This window comes from Schistocerca piceifrons, chromosome X (assembly GCF_021461385.2).
Source record: "Schistocerca piceifrons isolate TAMUIC-IGC-003096 chromosome X, iqSchPice1.1, whole genome shotgun sequence".
Lineage (NCBI taxonomy): Eukaryota > Metazoa > Arthropoda > Insecta > Orthoptera > Acrididae > Schistocerca > Schistocerca piceifrons.
In genome coordinates, this window is record NC_060149.1 from 744,879,832 (window position 1) to 744,896,948 (window position 17,117).

The window sequence follows — 17,117 nt, forward strand, 5'->3', positions numbered from 1 at the left end:
AGATTACAGTTTGGGCCTGCAGACCTCTACATCCAGCACACTATATCATTAACCTAGTTCAAACAGATGGAGCACAAGCTGCTTAGTAGCAAAAGATTTGAGACTGTTCTTACTGAATTCTATAAAAAAACATTAATAGTTACCTAACCTTACCAAGCTTTGGCACTGTCAATTTATCATTTACTGGTGTACCTTAAACATAAGTACTATACTACAGCCAATTGTTTATAGCTCTTAGCCAACTTTAAACTCAATCTTTAAAGGTGTTATTCAACTTCAAACTATATATTCTGCTCATACTCTGGTTCATTTGAAGAGGAGAACTAGTAAATAAAAATTACAAAGTGCGACTTGTGGCTGTTTCTAAAAACTTAGTTACCAAGACATTTTGATTGGGAAGAGGGGGTTGTCAACTACAATGTAAGAATAATTTTTATGGTAATTTAATTAAAACAGCTATTATATGTGCAATACATCAAGACACTTTATTTCAGTTATATGGTAACTAAGTACCAAGGACACAAATTACATTTAAAATGGAGCTTACAGTCCACAAATTGTACACATACATCAAGGACTTCCATGCAAGCACAACAGACATACATATATTGATATATTGCCCAACTAAACATCAGTAAGCCAGGATAACAGTAGCGCCATTTTATCATGATATGTCTGAGAAACAGACATAAAGGTGTCCAAACCACAATGAAGTAAAGCATCTTTACCCTGAGAGGAACATAGAACTGTTAGTGACATTTCTGATCCTTATTTAGAAGTTTGCCACGTTAAGTAATTTATAGTAGTTGTCAAAACATTGTAATGTGAAAGACATTTAAAAAGGTATTAAAATATTGTAACGTCAAACAAATTTCAGAAAACATAAAGACAGGCAATCTTTAACATCCTGAAATTGAGATTGTATGGAAATGAAAGTTTACTGTTACACACTGAAAAACGAGTGAAATTTTTCACCACAGAGGAATTCCTATATATGGAACAGTGAAGAGTATAATTGCCCCTTTTCAAGGAATTTGTAAAGCTCAGCAAGTGACTCATTTACATTATACTATAGTTCTCCATCTTTATCTTTTGATTCCTGTAGAAATTAAACAATTAAAATGTTTGCCAGATCTTATACCATACTACCCGATCATTACTGAATTGACGGCAATCTAAAAAATTCATTTATGGAATTTTGTTCATAAAATGAGTGACATTATCTTCATATAAGAAGTGGAGGTTAATTTTATGAAGAATAACATATGGAGGGGAAATGTTGCATCCATAAAACGGCTCCAAAACGCAAGAGACATAAAACGTGTTTCCTTTTGTGTATTTCCCATTTTACAAATAATAAAGGAATGTTTGGTGGCTACTACTGCAAGGGAACTTATCGCTAATTTGTCTCCAACATTTAATGTGGATACTGGTTGGGCTGTTTTGTGGTTATTAGTTATCTACAAGCTGCACTTTTCACATCAAGTAGGTATCACATTTATTCCTTGAACTTTAAGCTCTATACTCATAACTCTAAAACAAATTAAATAATATGTAGTACTAAGTATGACAGTAAAGAGGAGGGGAGAAAGCTACAAGTACAAAAGTTTCCTCCCTCTTCACACGTTTAATACAGCGCTGAAAGTTCATTCAAACTATAATCTAAATGTTAGAGAAGCAGTCTAATTTCAGTTTTTACTTACTTCTTAAAGTAATTAAGACTTCAAATTATAATACAAGAGGAAAATGTACAGTACTAATTTCCTATCTTAGGTAAGACAATCTAACATACCATGATAACACAAAATCATCCCAGTGCACATAAGAAAATAACACAATTCAATAGATGAAATCTTAGGTATGGTGGTTTAAAATAACTTAGTTGCATACAAATCCTACACAGTGCACATAGGAGAGAAAGACAATTCAACAGATTATAAATTCTTGTCATATAAAAAATGTATCCCTCTTTTTCATTCATACATGGCACAACAGCTTTGATAAACAAAATTTCTTCTAGTATGCTCAAAACACTATGTGATGAAATTTGAACATTCTTACAAGAGACATCTGAATAAGATTAGACATTTAGTCTAATGACAAAAAAACATTATAGTTTCTTCTGGTGTCAGGTTTACAAGCATGTCTTTCACCTGGCTCACTGGTTTAATCTACAATTATAAGCTAAATGATGTCAAAACTGACAAATTTGCACAATAAATATTTACACAAAAAGCATATCTATCTACATGCCTTCTACAGCACAGAGTAAATACTTTTATTACATTTAAACACCATCTAATACATACACGTCAGTAATACACATTAACAGTCATATTATCACATAACAAACTTCGCTATACTTGTGGCAAGCCCGAGGTGCTGCAAGGAGAGGGTAAAGAGGAGCTGCATGAGTAATAGCATGGAAAAAAAATTGGATCACCTAGCTCTGGTGACAGTATCTCGCAAGAGCCCAAAGTCAGGGATACAGTGAAGACTCAAATGGCAGCTACGGCAGAAAGGAGTCCTTCGGAACGGCACAGCTGGTAGAAGAGGCACCCTCCCTCTTGAGGTTAATAAAAGAGAGAAGCTGTTGCCTCGCAGCTGGTGGGGTTGGTTCTCCAAAGATTAAGGGAAGAAAACCCTAATAAAACATCACTCATCCTTTGGCAGAGGTTGGACATAGGGCTGACACCCCTATCCGTAAGAAAACATATGTTGCAAAACTTCAACAAAGGAAAGCTGCACTGATTAAAGGAGATGGGCCCGACATGGAAGGGATTGACAGTAATGGACAAATAAGTCAGAGGAGAAAAAAAGAAAACATAAAGTATAAGTCAGATTTATATATTGGAAATGGAATGTGAGAACTATGTACCGACCAGGAGCTTGTGAGTGCTACTGGATCAAACAACCACACTGAAGCAGAGTATCATAGTGCTGCAAGATGTAAGGTGGTCAGGAAGCCAGATTCTAAAAAAGAGAGAAGCTAATATATTTTACAGCTGCAGTGAGAGTAAGCACGATTTTGGCACAGGGTTTGTGGTACATCACAAATTTAAACACTTAGTAACTGCGTTTACACATATTAGCCCACAATTATGAATAATCAGGATAAAAGGGAAATTCTTTAATTATTTTATATTTAATGCGCATGCATCAACAGAAGAATCTGAGGAAGAAGAGACAGAGGTATTCTACAAGCTTTTGGAAGGATTGTGTGAAGAATCATCAGCCCAATTTGTGAAAGAAGACTGTGGAGGAAAAGATACAATCATGAACTGTACAACATTTACAAAGACCCACCGATCAGAAAAATAGTGAAATCATCCTGATTGAGGTGGGCTGGGGGGATGTATCATTGATGAGTGATGCGGAAGTACCCAAAAATGTATTACGAGGAAATCAAGGAGGACAGAGAGTGCGAGGTTGGCCTAAAATCAGATGGGAGGATGGAGTCATTGAAGATCTCTGGAAAATGGTTTCCAGAAATTGGAGAGATCCAGCAACAATTGTAGAAGAGGACAAGTCTTACAATGAGCTGCTGAACCACAAAAGAAGAATATAGGCTAAATGATGCCAACAGGGAGGAATAATTCCATAAAACCCCAGGAGAACTGCTGGATGTCAGTAAAGTCCTGCCACGATATTTCGGAGCAGAGTCTTCTGGCCATCTTCTGGTGAGTACCACTGTAGTAGTACTACTACAGCGGTACTCACCTGGAGATGACCAGAAGACTCTGCGCCGAAATGTCGTAGCAGGATGTTGCTGACATCCGGCACTTCTCCCGTGTTTTTATGGAACAATCAGTACATTGGGAAAGCTTTAAACATCAGTGAGGAATAATTTTTACATGAAAAAGCATATACTGTCTACATGTCTTCCACAGCATAGAGTAAATACATTTACTACATTTAAATATTATCTAATAGACACAAAACACTCAATAACAGTGAATATTATTTTACAACAAAAACTGCTCAACATAAACAATTTCATGCTGTGCAGTTAACAAGAATCATCTCATACAAAAGGAATGTGAGTTCTGATGAGTGGAGGGGAAAGAGTGGAAGCATTTTTAATAAGTCCAATTACAAATTTAAAATACTCTAAAAGCATAAAAGGTCAGTTATTTTACTTCCACAATGCCACTGTGGAAAGTCTATCTCGTACAGTGTCTCAGGTGATGACAATGCAGCACCTAAGAGACTTGAGTTTATCCTATACTTAAGTATTTAGCTCAGGCAACAATCACTACATGAAAGATACAAACTTTCCTTGAAACAAAATTACACTACAGCATCTTGAACTTCCAGGTTGTTATTCAAATGGCCACATAATGAACACAATTTTCCCCTCCATAATCTTTTTACTTGTGGTTCACATCCTTAGTCAATATCACAACTTCAGATTACTTTTCGTGTATTGCCATTACATCGTTCCACCTTCTAAATAGATCAGATTATCAATAAACTTTTTGAGTATATGAACAAACAATACTTTTCCAATGTGGAAATGGGAAATCTGATTACCAATCATACAGCACACATCATCTAGTGTTGTAGGTACCAAATAAAGAAAACAACTGAAGCTATAGGTGAATATCTCATGCAAGATATGGAACTGACAGTGATTTCTTAGACATAACTCACCCATTATCAAATAGGCTCCAACCTCTCAGTTTTTCTGTATGTTGAACATCCACATTCTGTTGTCTACTGTATTTCACCCTACGCTTAAATAGAGGGTCTACATTTTTCCACACCTACATCTATATTTTGCAGTGATCCTTTCATGAGCACATCCATTTCACTTAATTTGCCTGTATCTCTGTAACTGAAAATAAGACTGAGTTTCCATTCTTTTTTTACTATCATTGCTTTCTCCCCATGATCCCTTTCTTCAAAATATCATTTTATTTCTTTTTTCCATTTCAGTCAGAGCCTTCCTCAAATTACCAGCTTGTTAAAAGCACGATTCCTTGTGGCTCCAGAAAAGCAACAATGTTCTGTTGTATTACTCTTTCTGTTTTTAAGGAAAACTTAACAAATCAGGAAGTTAAAAAGTAAATGCTGGACAGAGTGCACAGAACAACTGTGCCCATAAGGTACATAGTTGTTATTTTCCAGCTAGATGTGTAAACTAATCCAATCCTTACGTCAGACTCAAAATATGACACATCCATCCAAACTGATAGTTGTTTTGATACCTGAAACCACGACACAAGACAATTCTCACTATTTTTGAAGTTACATACAGAAATTAAAAATGATGATGGCTTGTAACTGTAGGTTACTGAAGTGGGAAAAACCTCTACTTATCAATAGAGCCAACTGAATTGTCTTTCCTGTGATGCAGGGACAGGAACAGAGAGATAGTTACTTGAAAATTTATGGTTAAAACATGAAAATGAGAGAGAGAGGAAGGGAGGGAGGGAGGGAGGGAGAGAGAGAGAGAGAGAGATGGTGAACTGAAATATATGATAACAAGATTCTTAGTAACAACAGTTATAACTCAGCAAATGCAAATAAATTATTTACTTGTACTTGTATAGACAAACCTACTCAAGAAAAAGCATACTGTCGTTCCCAAGGGCATAATAGCCAGCTTTCATTGTCTTTCAATGACACCCCTAACTTAGCTCATCTTACATTAACATACTGTACAAATCACATGTTTCAGCATAGTTCATTAATGCTCAGTAGTAGTAGTAGTAGTACTAGTAGCAGTAGTAGTAACAGGAGCAGTTCTCCCTTTTAAGGGTAAAACTGGAATTATAAAACATGAAGCCAAAAAATTGTATTTGTTCAGCAGTAAGTGTTGCTTTCATCACAACAAACACTGACATAAAAATCTTGATACACAAATTCAATGTTTAACATTGTATATGACATTTAGTAATGATAATTCAATAATATAAGCATATATCATGCACAACAACACAGCTTAAAAGTACAACTAGGAACTATACACAGTACTACTTGTAATTTACACACACACACACACACACACACACACACACACACACACACACACACACACACACTTTTCAGTTACACAGTTCACTTGATTACAATATGATCATAAGAAGTAATGTTACTCCCGGTCCATAGAGATCAAGTGAATGTAAATCAGAAATGCATACACCAAGCTGCCAAATGATACTGCATAAGAGCATCTGGTAAAATTGTTATCCTCTCATATTAATTATCAAATGAGGCATTATTCTCTCTGGACAATACAAATGATATGATTTTCCTTTGAGCACTTTCACAATCGTATTCAACAGTAGACAATCCTCAAATATAGGTGCCATATTTACTCTCACTCTACAAGTAGTAAAGACCTGTACTGAACCCATGTCCCAAATTTTCTACTTTTCACCAAATAAAAGAATGACAATTACTTGATGTCTTTTGAAAGGGAGAGGTATTTGAAGTTTACCCCTATAAACTGCTTGCATCACAACACTGTTGTTATTTTTCAGTTCTTCTAGACAATGTAGTCACATTTGAAACTCTGGTAAATGCAGCAGTTGTCTTACTTTTTCTGCCAAGTTTTCACAAGTGTGTGGAAAGCACAGTGTTCAGAACACCAAGTTTTCACTCAAAGAAGGCATTTGAGGGTGTCAGAAACAAAGGAGAACAAGTAACATTTCGTACAAAAATGACATAGTGCATCTAGAGCATGGTAAAGTATCACTGCTAAACTGTAAATAAAGAGAAAACTAGTAACAAGATGTTACAAAACAGTTATTTCCATGTGTTTATATATTTATATAACCTTTCTATGATACATAAGAAAAAGGAAGTAACCCAGATGGGACAATAAAATATACAATAATGGAATAACATATTAAACAGTAATCTTTCCTATTTTCTTTCACTATTAAAATGAATGAAAGGCATGGTGCTCATGTAACATTACATAAATGTTTTGTTGTAACTTTAAATAGCAATTTTATGACAACTGAATTGACAACAACCAATAACAAAAGCATTATAGAGAAAACATAACTTACATTCTTTTTGATTCACAATATTCTGGAAGCAAAGGGATACAAGTGCATACAGACTTTTACAAATTGCAACATAATACTGAACATGTATATTTACCTGTTATTTCAGCAAGCAAACAGAAAATTCTACAAAGTATTTTTATGTCTTGTATAAAAAATTAAAATAAAACAAAAATTAAGTACAAGGGAATTCTAAAATCTTGTGAACTTAAACTCCAGTTTTCCAAAAACTAAAAGAAGTGTACTTATATACCTTTACTTCTGACCCCCCCCCCCCTCTCTCTCTCACACACACACACACACACACACATTTAGTATAAGATGCTTAGTCAATATTAAAACAATAAGATACCACCATATGTTTCCTGGGATTATTTTTAATCACTGTCTAGAGTTTATGTGTAGCTTCACAGTATTCATTTCTAAATAAAATGACAATGTTTTAGCAGAGCTAATATTGTGTTGCCTTTGTTGAAAGATATAAAAACAACACACAACAGTGTTTAAATAGCTCTGAGCACTATGGGACTTAACATCCATGGTCATCAGTCCCCTAGAACTTAGAACTACTTAAACCTAACTAACCTAAGGACATCACACAACACCCAGCCATCACGAGGCAGAGAAAATCCCTGACCCCGCCGGGAATCGAACCCGGGAACCCGGGCGTGGGAAGCGAGAACGCTACCACACGACCACGAGATGCAGGCAACAGTGTTTAAACTTTTAGTTTTATAACAAGACAAATGATCAGAAAAAATAGTTGGAAGTGGTTAATAGTCTCACATAAGCTATGTTTATGAGAGTGTAGAACTTGGTGTTCCAATAGCATGTGGTTTTAAAACATCACATACACATGCATGCGGCATTATCACTAGTCAAAATGTATCTTAATGAACAAACACACACTTATAAGATGACTGGAACACTAAAGAATGATATAGTTGTGATGAAGATGAGGATGCATGAGAGCTAAAATTTTGTGCATACATCAAAAGTATCACTCAAAAACACCACAATTTTCACTAGATGGTTGTTCATCAATATAAATTTGTATAACCTTTCATTTCAACCTCTCCCTTACACATACAAACATACTTCTTCACTCCACTCATTTCATGGGATAGTATTTTCCATATTTTAGTGATATTTACTCGAATTTGATAGTCTTCATTCCTATTCATGTCAAATACATTACAGAAATAAATGCAATGCATAATGATGAGAATTACATTAATTTACAGTCGTTTGTTTAACACTGATGAGCTATTTAAGTCCTGTAATTTTAGTTAAGTTCCTTTGTAGCTTCTGCTTATAACAAACTATATCACCAGGACTGAATATCTGCATTTATTACCTATTTCACAATGAATCTACTGGGGACAATAATAAAAACAACAATATTATGAAAAGAATAGTGTGTGACTCCTCATCTCCTCTATACAGTGAGTAGCAATCTCTCCTTTTCATAATAATGTTAACTGAATTATAGTTATACATCTCTGTTTCTCGGTTTTGTGTTTTTTTAGATTTTTGAAAGGTATTAGGCTGCCATTAACACATCTCAGTCCATTAAATGGGCAGGCAAGCTGCTTTAACCTTCTCTCCAGGATACCTAGAAAAAAAAGACAGGTTGACTGGTAGCAAAGTAAAACTGAATACAGTGAGAAACTATGAATAATATATATGTGATGTCTGTTCTTTCAGACATGTCTAAAAGAACAGCTACCACATATATGATTAAGGTGAGGACACCCAAAGACCCCTTCAGTGCAAATGCTCACCAATCTCAAACTCTTGTGAGATCATCAAAATGCCATGAGTAATGAGAATAATTGACAAGGGGCACTACAACAATAGTGTGTGGATAAGTTGAGAAGTTGGATCTGACAGGGGGTACACTAAGGTTGTCCATAGGAGTGCGATGATCACTGTGTCTGCATCGCGCAGTGGTCAGTGCATCTGTCTAGTAAGCAATTGACCCAGTTTGAATCCTGGTCTGGCACAAATTTTCAACTTCACTCATTGATTTAAATCAGTGCCCACTGGCAGCTAATGTTTTTAATTCCTTCATGTCTAAATTATGAATAAAGTGACTAAAATATTCTTTGACAAGGATGCATCGCTATTAATTACAAAAACTGACACAGGTGAAAGATACGGTAATAGATGCAATAATATTCCTGAACAGAAACCATTTTTGTGACAGTTACATGGGCACTCTGTGTAATTCCAACTACATTCCACAATGTGTAAGCTGAATACAGAGGGGATTGAAGTCACTTGTGTGTAGTCACTGTTAGTGCGCCAAAGAAAACTGCTTTATAAATACACCAACAGTAATTAATACCTATATTTAATGCACACTTTTAATATGTACATTATCCAAAGTTTACATCTACAGATTGTCTAGTTACCATTTGGCTTAGCCCACAGCTAATAATACTGATTAGCAGTACCTGCCTGATGGTTCCTCATAAGCTAAGAGCTTTACAAGACCCTTATTTCTGGGAATACTCCTCTATAATTACTACAGCTGACTTCTAATACACTAGAAAAAATAAAAAAACTTACATTGTTCTCATTTTAACATTTATAACATTGCATTACAATGTTCCATTTTAAAATTTGATTGATATTTCCCTTCTAGTCATGATATGACTTGTTTTTGAGATATCACTCTGTAACAGCACAATAAGAACAAATGAGGAGGATATATAAATATGAGCAATCTGTGATATTCTGCATTGAACACAGCATGAACTAGAATAGCTGTAATCTCATGATAGCTATGCACAGTCAGTGGTGCATTGTGTGATGTAAAACAACTAAAGTTGTCATCAACCCAAAGGTTAGTTTCAACACAACCACAGACATGGTATGCCACTGCCTTCATGTGACCTCTAAACTGACTTACACAAACAGTTATACAAGGACACACAGTTTAACGTAGACTCTCAACCATAGTGCAACTCATCATTTTTTTTCACATCAAGAAACATTACTGCTTTGTCAGACAGACAACTGAATACTGTGATAACTTTTTTTATTTATTTTTTAAAACTTTTATCTCCATAAATTTCATATGCTAACACAAAATATGGTGAAAAATATAATATAAGAAAAAACAATGAGCAGTAATTTTAATGATCAGTATGAGCTACTAAACAATGAAAAATATTGATATCAACTACCAAAGTTTCCCCTGCACATGTAAGATGACACTGCATTTTCTTTCCCTTTAATGACAGATTTGGGAAAATAGCATTTTTACTTGAGTAAATATGGTATTAACATAAAGGATTAGGAATAAACAAAATTAAAGTTGAAAAGATATCTGCGGCAACAGAAAATGGCACCATGTCAATAGTATCAAGGGAACCACACTGTCTACAGATATCCAAGAGGATGTGGTGTGCATAGTGACATAAAAACAAAAGATTAATAAGAAGATGCAGAATTGCACACAATAGTCATTGTGGCATGAAGACTCACTAAATCAGTCTTTAGTGATTATACTACACCTAAAGTGAAATTACAAAGTAATAGTCTGAATTTTGATGGACAGGCACTCTCACAAAACATATATCTGGATGTAACAAGAGACTAGGTAACACAATATGCAACTAATTATAAAAAATATTTGAAAATTACCCAAAGTTTTGAAAATTACCCAAAGTTTTGAAAATTCTTTTTCTCTTTTTAATCTTCCAATCCCTTTGCAGCTTATTGCAGAAATATTAGTCACCTCCTTAAAAGAGCACACTAGTCACTTTAGAGTGCAATATATCATGTAGAAACGATACCAGGCAGTCATGTGATCCTCTGCCACTGGAGACATGGCAAAATGACAGGAAGGAGCTATCACGATTCGATGTGCCCACGACAACATCATGAATGAAGTTGCCCAATTTGTTGGTGTATTAGTGCAGACTGTCCAGTGGAAGGCAGTGGCATACATGGCTGTGCCTGTGTTGAAATCAACCTTTGGGTTGATGAAAACTTTACTTTTTTTTACATCACACAATGCGCTGCTGAATGTGTATTGCTACCATAAGATTACGGCTATTTAAGTTCATGCTGTGTTCAAAATGGAATATCACAAAGGACATTGTGAACTGAATTGTGTATGGGATGCTGAAAATGAGATCGACATTGTGAATACAGTTTGCTTGCTCATATATATATTTTCTCATCATTTGTTCTTATTGTGATGTTACAGAGTGATACCTCAAAAATAAGTCATATCATGTGTCTGGCTAGAAGGGAAATGTCAATTCAATTTTAAAATGAAACACTGTAATGAAATGTTGCAAATGTTAAAATGAATAATGTCAAGTTATCTCGCCGGCTGATGACAGTGGATATTCAGAGTATAGGAGACGTGATTTAGTCAGCTAATAGCAACATCACTGCCTTAAGTAGTGTGAACACACAAACAGGAAAAAGTAATAGTTTAAATTAATATACATAGTGTTGCTACAAGAAAAGTGAAGCTTTCACATATAATATTGGTCTCGAAGATTTGTGGGGACTTAGAACTATTGGCTCTTCCTCCCAAAAATATTGCTCCCGTACCACAGCAAGATCAGTTCTCTGTAGTACGAGCTCTATGCCACATGCATTGTGAGAATAAAAGTATTCATAATAAGTGACAGGAGTGAGAGTGATTATTTATCATCGTAATTACCATGCACACTCACCACTACCTATAGATCAATAAGCTTTTTTGTGCATGTTACACTTTAAGATACATCACACAAATGTGCCAGTAAAATTTTTAATAAGGACATAAATGTCATTCTTCTGGGCACAAAATTCTTCTAAATGGCTCATCCTCAAAGAGCTGAGTTTTAAATGAGAGTCAAACAGTCTGTGATTTAAGAAATTCATCATACATTCTCACACACTGTTCATCTTGTGTAAAAGGAAATTTATTTTGAAAGTAATGCTTTTCAAACCACCATTCACTTTAATAAAAGCCAAATTTCTTTAACAAAATGACAAAAATAACATCATTGTTCAACAAGGCAATTAATGCTTGATTTTCAGAAAGATGGAAATAAAATAAGATCTGAAATTAATAACATATTTTAGCATTCCATAATTATGTGAATGTATTTTAATTCACTTGATAGCTCCCAACCACATAAATCCATTTTGTTTTCATTTGACATGAGAGCTGTGAAGGAACAGGAAGCGGCAAAATCACTAAACATTAAACAAGCCGTACTCAAACTCAGACTGCTCTGCACATCAGACTCGGCTCAATGATATTTCTGAACTGAGCAATATTAGATAGTGGAGACCTTCCCCCCAACTGACCCTCCCTCGAGAGTTTGAGATACGATGCCAAAAATTTAAAATAATCGACTTTTCAAAAATATGTTCATTTTGTAGTGCACATCTTCCTGAAGGAGCTGATACATAAAACATATATTTTCAAGGTCTTAAGTGTGCCAACGTGCAGTGCCCTGCCTCTTCACACAGCATTCATCTATCGCACATCACCATATTTTGCTCTGTGGAATTCAAATGTGTATAGTCTGTAATGGATACCACCAAACTATATTCAGGACAATTCAAATTAAAACATCCTGTGGTGCCTCTCCTGCTCTCAGTCGGCCATTCTGACATCCTGCCTCTCTTTAAAACAAAAACTCAATTAGTGGTGGATGGGATTATTTGTAACCAGGAGAACAATGACTCTTCAGAAAATTTGCACTCTTTATTGCCTGTTGTTGTTTTGTGTGACATAAAATTAAATATAGGATACATAAAACCAGTAAAGACAAGGGATAAGTAAGACAGTACACTTTTCTTCAATCCTTAGGTCCTAGCATTTTTTTCTCTCTAATCTTGCTACAGCTTTACATGCCGTGCTTCCCTTTCTGCGAAAGGATCTAATACCTCATCAAAATTCGTCAAACATTTTGCTACATGAAAAATCTAAACGTCATCTAATATTTAAAAGTGTATTTTGCCAGTGTCCGCTAGATGAAACAAAATAGGCCTGTCTAATATTGCAGCAGTTGTAATACACACCAAATAAACGAGACTGTTTGGGCACAAATGGTCATTTTTATAGTGCAACAGGATATAACTCACAAAGTACCAATAGCAAATGCCTATTAGGCCTACTACAAGCAAAAAGCTTTATGTTAGGAAATAGTTTCACATTTCATTCATACACTCCAGCTTCTCAAGCATGAAACTGAAAAGTAGTAGTACGAAATATTTGTATAAATTTGGAATTGTCATACTCTTTCATAATTTGTGTGATGTCCCCATTCTTCTTCTTCCTCATTCTAACAAACAATTTTGTTATAATTAATTCTATTTTATTTTATTCTCTGGTTAAAGTCACTCATCCTGTCAGAATCACTTGTTTCGTTATCCCGTGTTTATTCTACAGTTAGGCGTTATTACGTGTTCATACAACACATTTTCCACGCTTCTCCCAGAATAGAACTTAAGTGGCCCTTACTTGCGTAACGATCTGGCCAAACATTTTCTGTCACAATGTCATTTTTCTGGGTATACCAAGAAGATAATACGTAATCTTCCTTACCTGTTATTCCTGTTTGTCATTTATTTCCTCTCTGGTAATCTGATTCTATGGATTTCGCTAGTAATTATAACAAAGCTGATCATTCGTAAACACAGTCAACCACATAAACAAACAGCGATTGGCATTGGCCCGTTCAGGTTTATGCCACTCAGCTCATGTAGCCTGTCCCCTTTTGTCTATAGGAAATGAGCAATATTAGATAGTGGAGACCTTCCCTCCAACTGACCCTCCCTCGAGGATGGAAAGTTTATTTCCAGATGCGACCATGATTCCCCGGGCACAAACACTACGCACGCATTCAGAAATAAACTTATTATTCAATCTGTAATCAACTTAGAATGTGTTCAAACATGTTTAAGAGCCAACAGGGTTGCGTTTCAAAATCATGTGAATAATCGATAGACCAATGTGCGCTGGATGCTAGGCACTTTGTGAAACAAGGCTTTTTTCCTCAAGAATATAAATTTGGCGACCCCATTGAAATTGCCGCCCGGGCAGATACACCCCCCCCCCCTCCCCCGAACCCAAACCCAAACCCAAACCCTAGATCCAGGCCTGCAACACATGCGTGAATCTGGCAGCTTGGGAGCAACAGTAAAATTTTTCTGGGTAGCATCTGGCTGCTTGCTGCTACTGCTTATACAGCTAACAGCCACACTACTGTAGCCAGAAGTGGGAGAACGCACTAGTCATACTTGACTCCACTGTGCATGCACATGAGCCCACTCACCACTGCTCGAACAAATCTAATGTAAACAGTTGTGATGTCACGCTCATCGGAGGCAATTTGTTGTTACAAAGCATTGTATAGTCTTCCTAAGGCCTTTGACACAGTTTACTGTTGACAGACACTTGTATGAGCACTGTGTTCTGTTGTTGTATTTGGAAATTTCCCTTTGCAACTTAAGCTTTATTTTCGTTTCCCCGCCCTCTCATTCATGTTATATTGCTGCAGTAATATTCTGCAGTAGCAGGCTAGAGTAATATCCTTTGTTAGAGTATCGGTTCTTACCAGTCAAAATTATAAAGATTTAACTGACAACTAAAACAATGAAAAATTCCAGGAATTCTAAAAAATTCCCGGGTTTTTCCCAGATCTCCCGGTTGTCCCGGGTCATATACACCCTGTTACATGAATTCAGTAAAGTCCCAGTAGCTTGTGCATAATATCAAGCACACCTGATCCATGATTACATCTCTTGACAATTTCAGGCCTTAAGATTTCGATATATTTTCCATTTTTCTCATCCCACCTTGTGGCATGCTCCTCAATAACTATCCCTCCATAGTTAGAAGACAGCACAATGTCTTTATTGTCAATTAATTTAACAAAGACATCATTATGTACACTGATAACTTCTTCACTGTATCACCTTGGTTTCTCCTTTGGTGTAAGAGGGAAATTGCCACAGTGATTTATTCTTATGGTTCCAGCTGCACATATATATGTACTCATCATTTTCAATACTTACAGCAAAGCATATGATGAAAAGCAGCTATTAACTTACAATCTTTGGCCTGTAAAAGATACCCTCTGACTTAAGCGTAGAATCACAGAAGAACCTTAGCCATCCAAGGTAGGAAGGGTGTGAAGTATTTCACCAGTGCCTTGAAATAAGAGGAAATCAAAGGCCATTCCTGATTTTCACACAAATTGACTTTCCTTTTACATATTGCTTAACATTCAGTTTTCTGCAAAATGGAACTATCTGTTTATCACTACAAAATTCCCTTTTCAAATGCAGTTGCGAGCACACTTTTTAACTGAATCATGTGTTAGTCCCACCTTGAAACACACAACCTGGCAACTAACTGGACTTTTCAAACTCCTTACCAAGTATAAATTATTTCTCAACTGAATAATTAGAGATTCCATGTCATATTGGTATTTAAAATATGTATGACAAAGTATTATTTATTTCAATTCATTCTCAGGCGAGTTGCTTTTATAGCACCAATTTCTAAATGAAAGCCAATTAATTTTTTATTTCCTCAGAAGTTTGTGTTTTTCCCTTGTTATGGGCAGGACAGACATGTACAAAAATTTGGTGTCTGACAATCTGACAATGAGATATTGTTGATTTTTCTTGTTAATAGTCCAGAGTTCTATACACCTCATCAAAATGTTCTTTAAATCACGTGACAAACGGATGCTGTTTTGTGAAGTTTGGTCAGCACATCCTCTATCATCCAACTGGTTTCCCATTCACATCATCTTTCCTAATAGTCATGTGTCAATTCAGATGATACTACCAAATGATAATCTTCGCATATTGTTTTCCTTTTTTCAGTGACTGCCAAACGCACTGAGTTGCATTCCACTTCAATATAAACCAATAACCATGAATTTTAAATCAGTGGTTTATAGGTTAGTTATTTCCTGAGCAGCAATGAAGCACAGTGTAGCAACGAATTTGTTTGGATTCTGTGTTCCACAGTGATTACTAAAACAGAAAATGCAGTTTACCACTGCATGGAGAAATTTGAAATATTCGTACAAACAGCTTGCAATCTCACATCTTCCCTGATTCCCTCTAGTTTCGTTGATTAAACAATATTCTTGTTTTATTTTACACCATTCATTGCAAAACTAAAAGATTTCAATTGTAGCTCATAAAACAAAGCATTTTTTGTGGGATCAGCTGATGCCAACAAAACTTGCTGGAGATCGAAGTTGCAACTTACAAAATCCCCATCTGACTTTAGTGCTCACTACTTATTTTGTTTCTCCTCCTCTCAAGCCACATCTTTTGTTAAAAGGTGAGATATAATTAGATGTAAGTTTATCTTTATTGACTCCAGCCATACAGTAGGCCATGCTTGGATGACAGAGATCTATTTTTGGAATGACAAAAACTGAGACTGTACTCCTCGGCAAATATATGTCTGTAAATATGGACTTTAGCTGTTTCAAGACCATTTTCTGTATGTGCAGATTTGTAAAGGGAGTATATGAGTGTAATATTAAACAATGGACTTTTTGCCCAGAGTGACAATAGTGGCATTCAACAACACATTGGTGTCTGTTCTTTCGGACATGTCCAAAAGAATAGACACCACAACGCCACACATATAATTTTAATATTTTAGAGCTTGAGGTGCTGGACTCCCCATTACATCTTTATTGAGTGTTCATAGCAGCAACATTCTTCATGAAAGCTTGCCAGTTGAAAATGTCAAAATTAATGGAAGACTCAGAAACTACTGTACAATATTATAGAAGTATATATTAAATGAACAAAACTGCACCCTCCTCCATCTTATTTTTATGGTAGATCTACAGAGTACACATATGATTAAAAAGGAGTAATAACCAGATGATAAGTAATTTGAAACATGTAACGTGAAGCACTGTATTTGTCCCAAGTCCTATGCAGAGAGGCTTGTAAAATAAAAGACTTATTCATGAGCAACATTGAAAGCTACCCATAATTTTAAAAATGTAGCTAATCAATACAAAAATGTAACACACTGCACTTTCTTCAAAACCAACATGACGAAGCATAAAGACAGATCTGGCAATGTTC

General features: G+C 35.6%; 1 protein-coding gene across 1 annotated transcript in view; it reads right to left on the reverse strand.

The window, feature by feature from the left end:
• Positions 1-6,892: 6,892 nt before the first annotated feature.
• Positions 6,893-17,117, reverse strand: part of LOC124722688 — a 207,157-nt gene continuing 196,932 nt past the window's right edge. The window contains exon 11 of the mRNA XM_047247830.1: positions 6,893-8,634. The gene's annotated coding sequence lies outside the window, so the exon portion shown is untranslated. The remainder of the gene's footprint in view (positions 8,635-17,117) is intronic.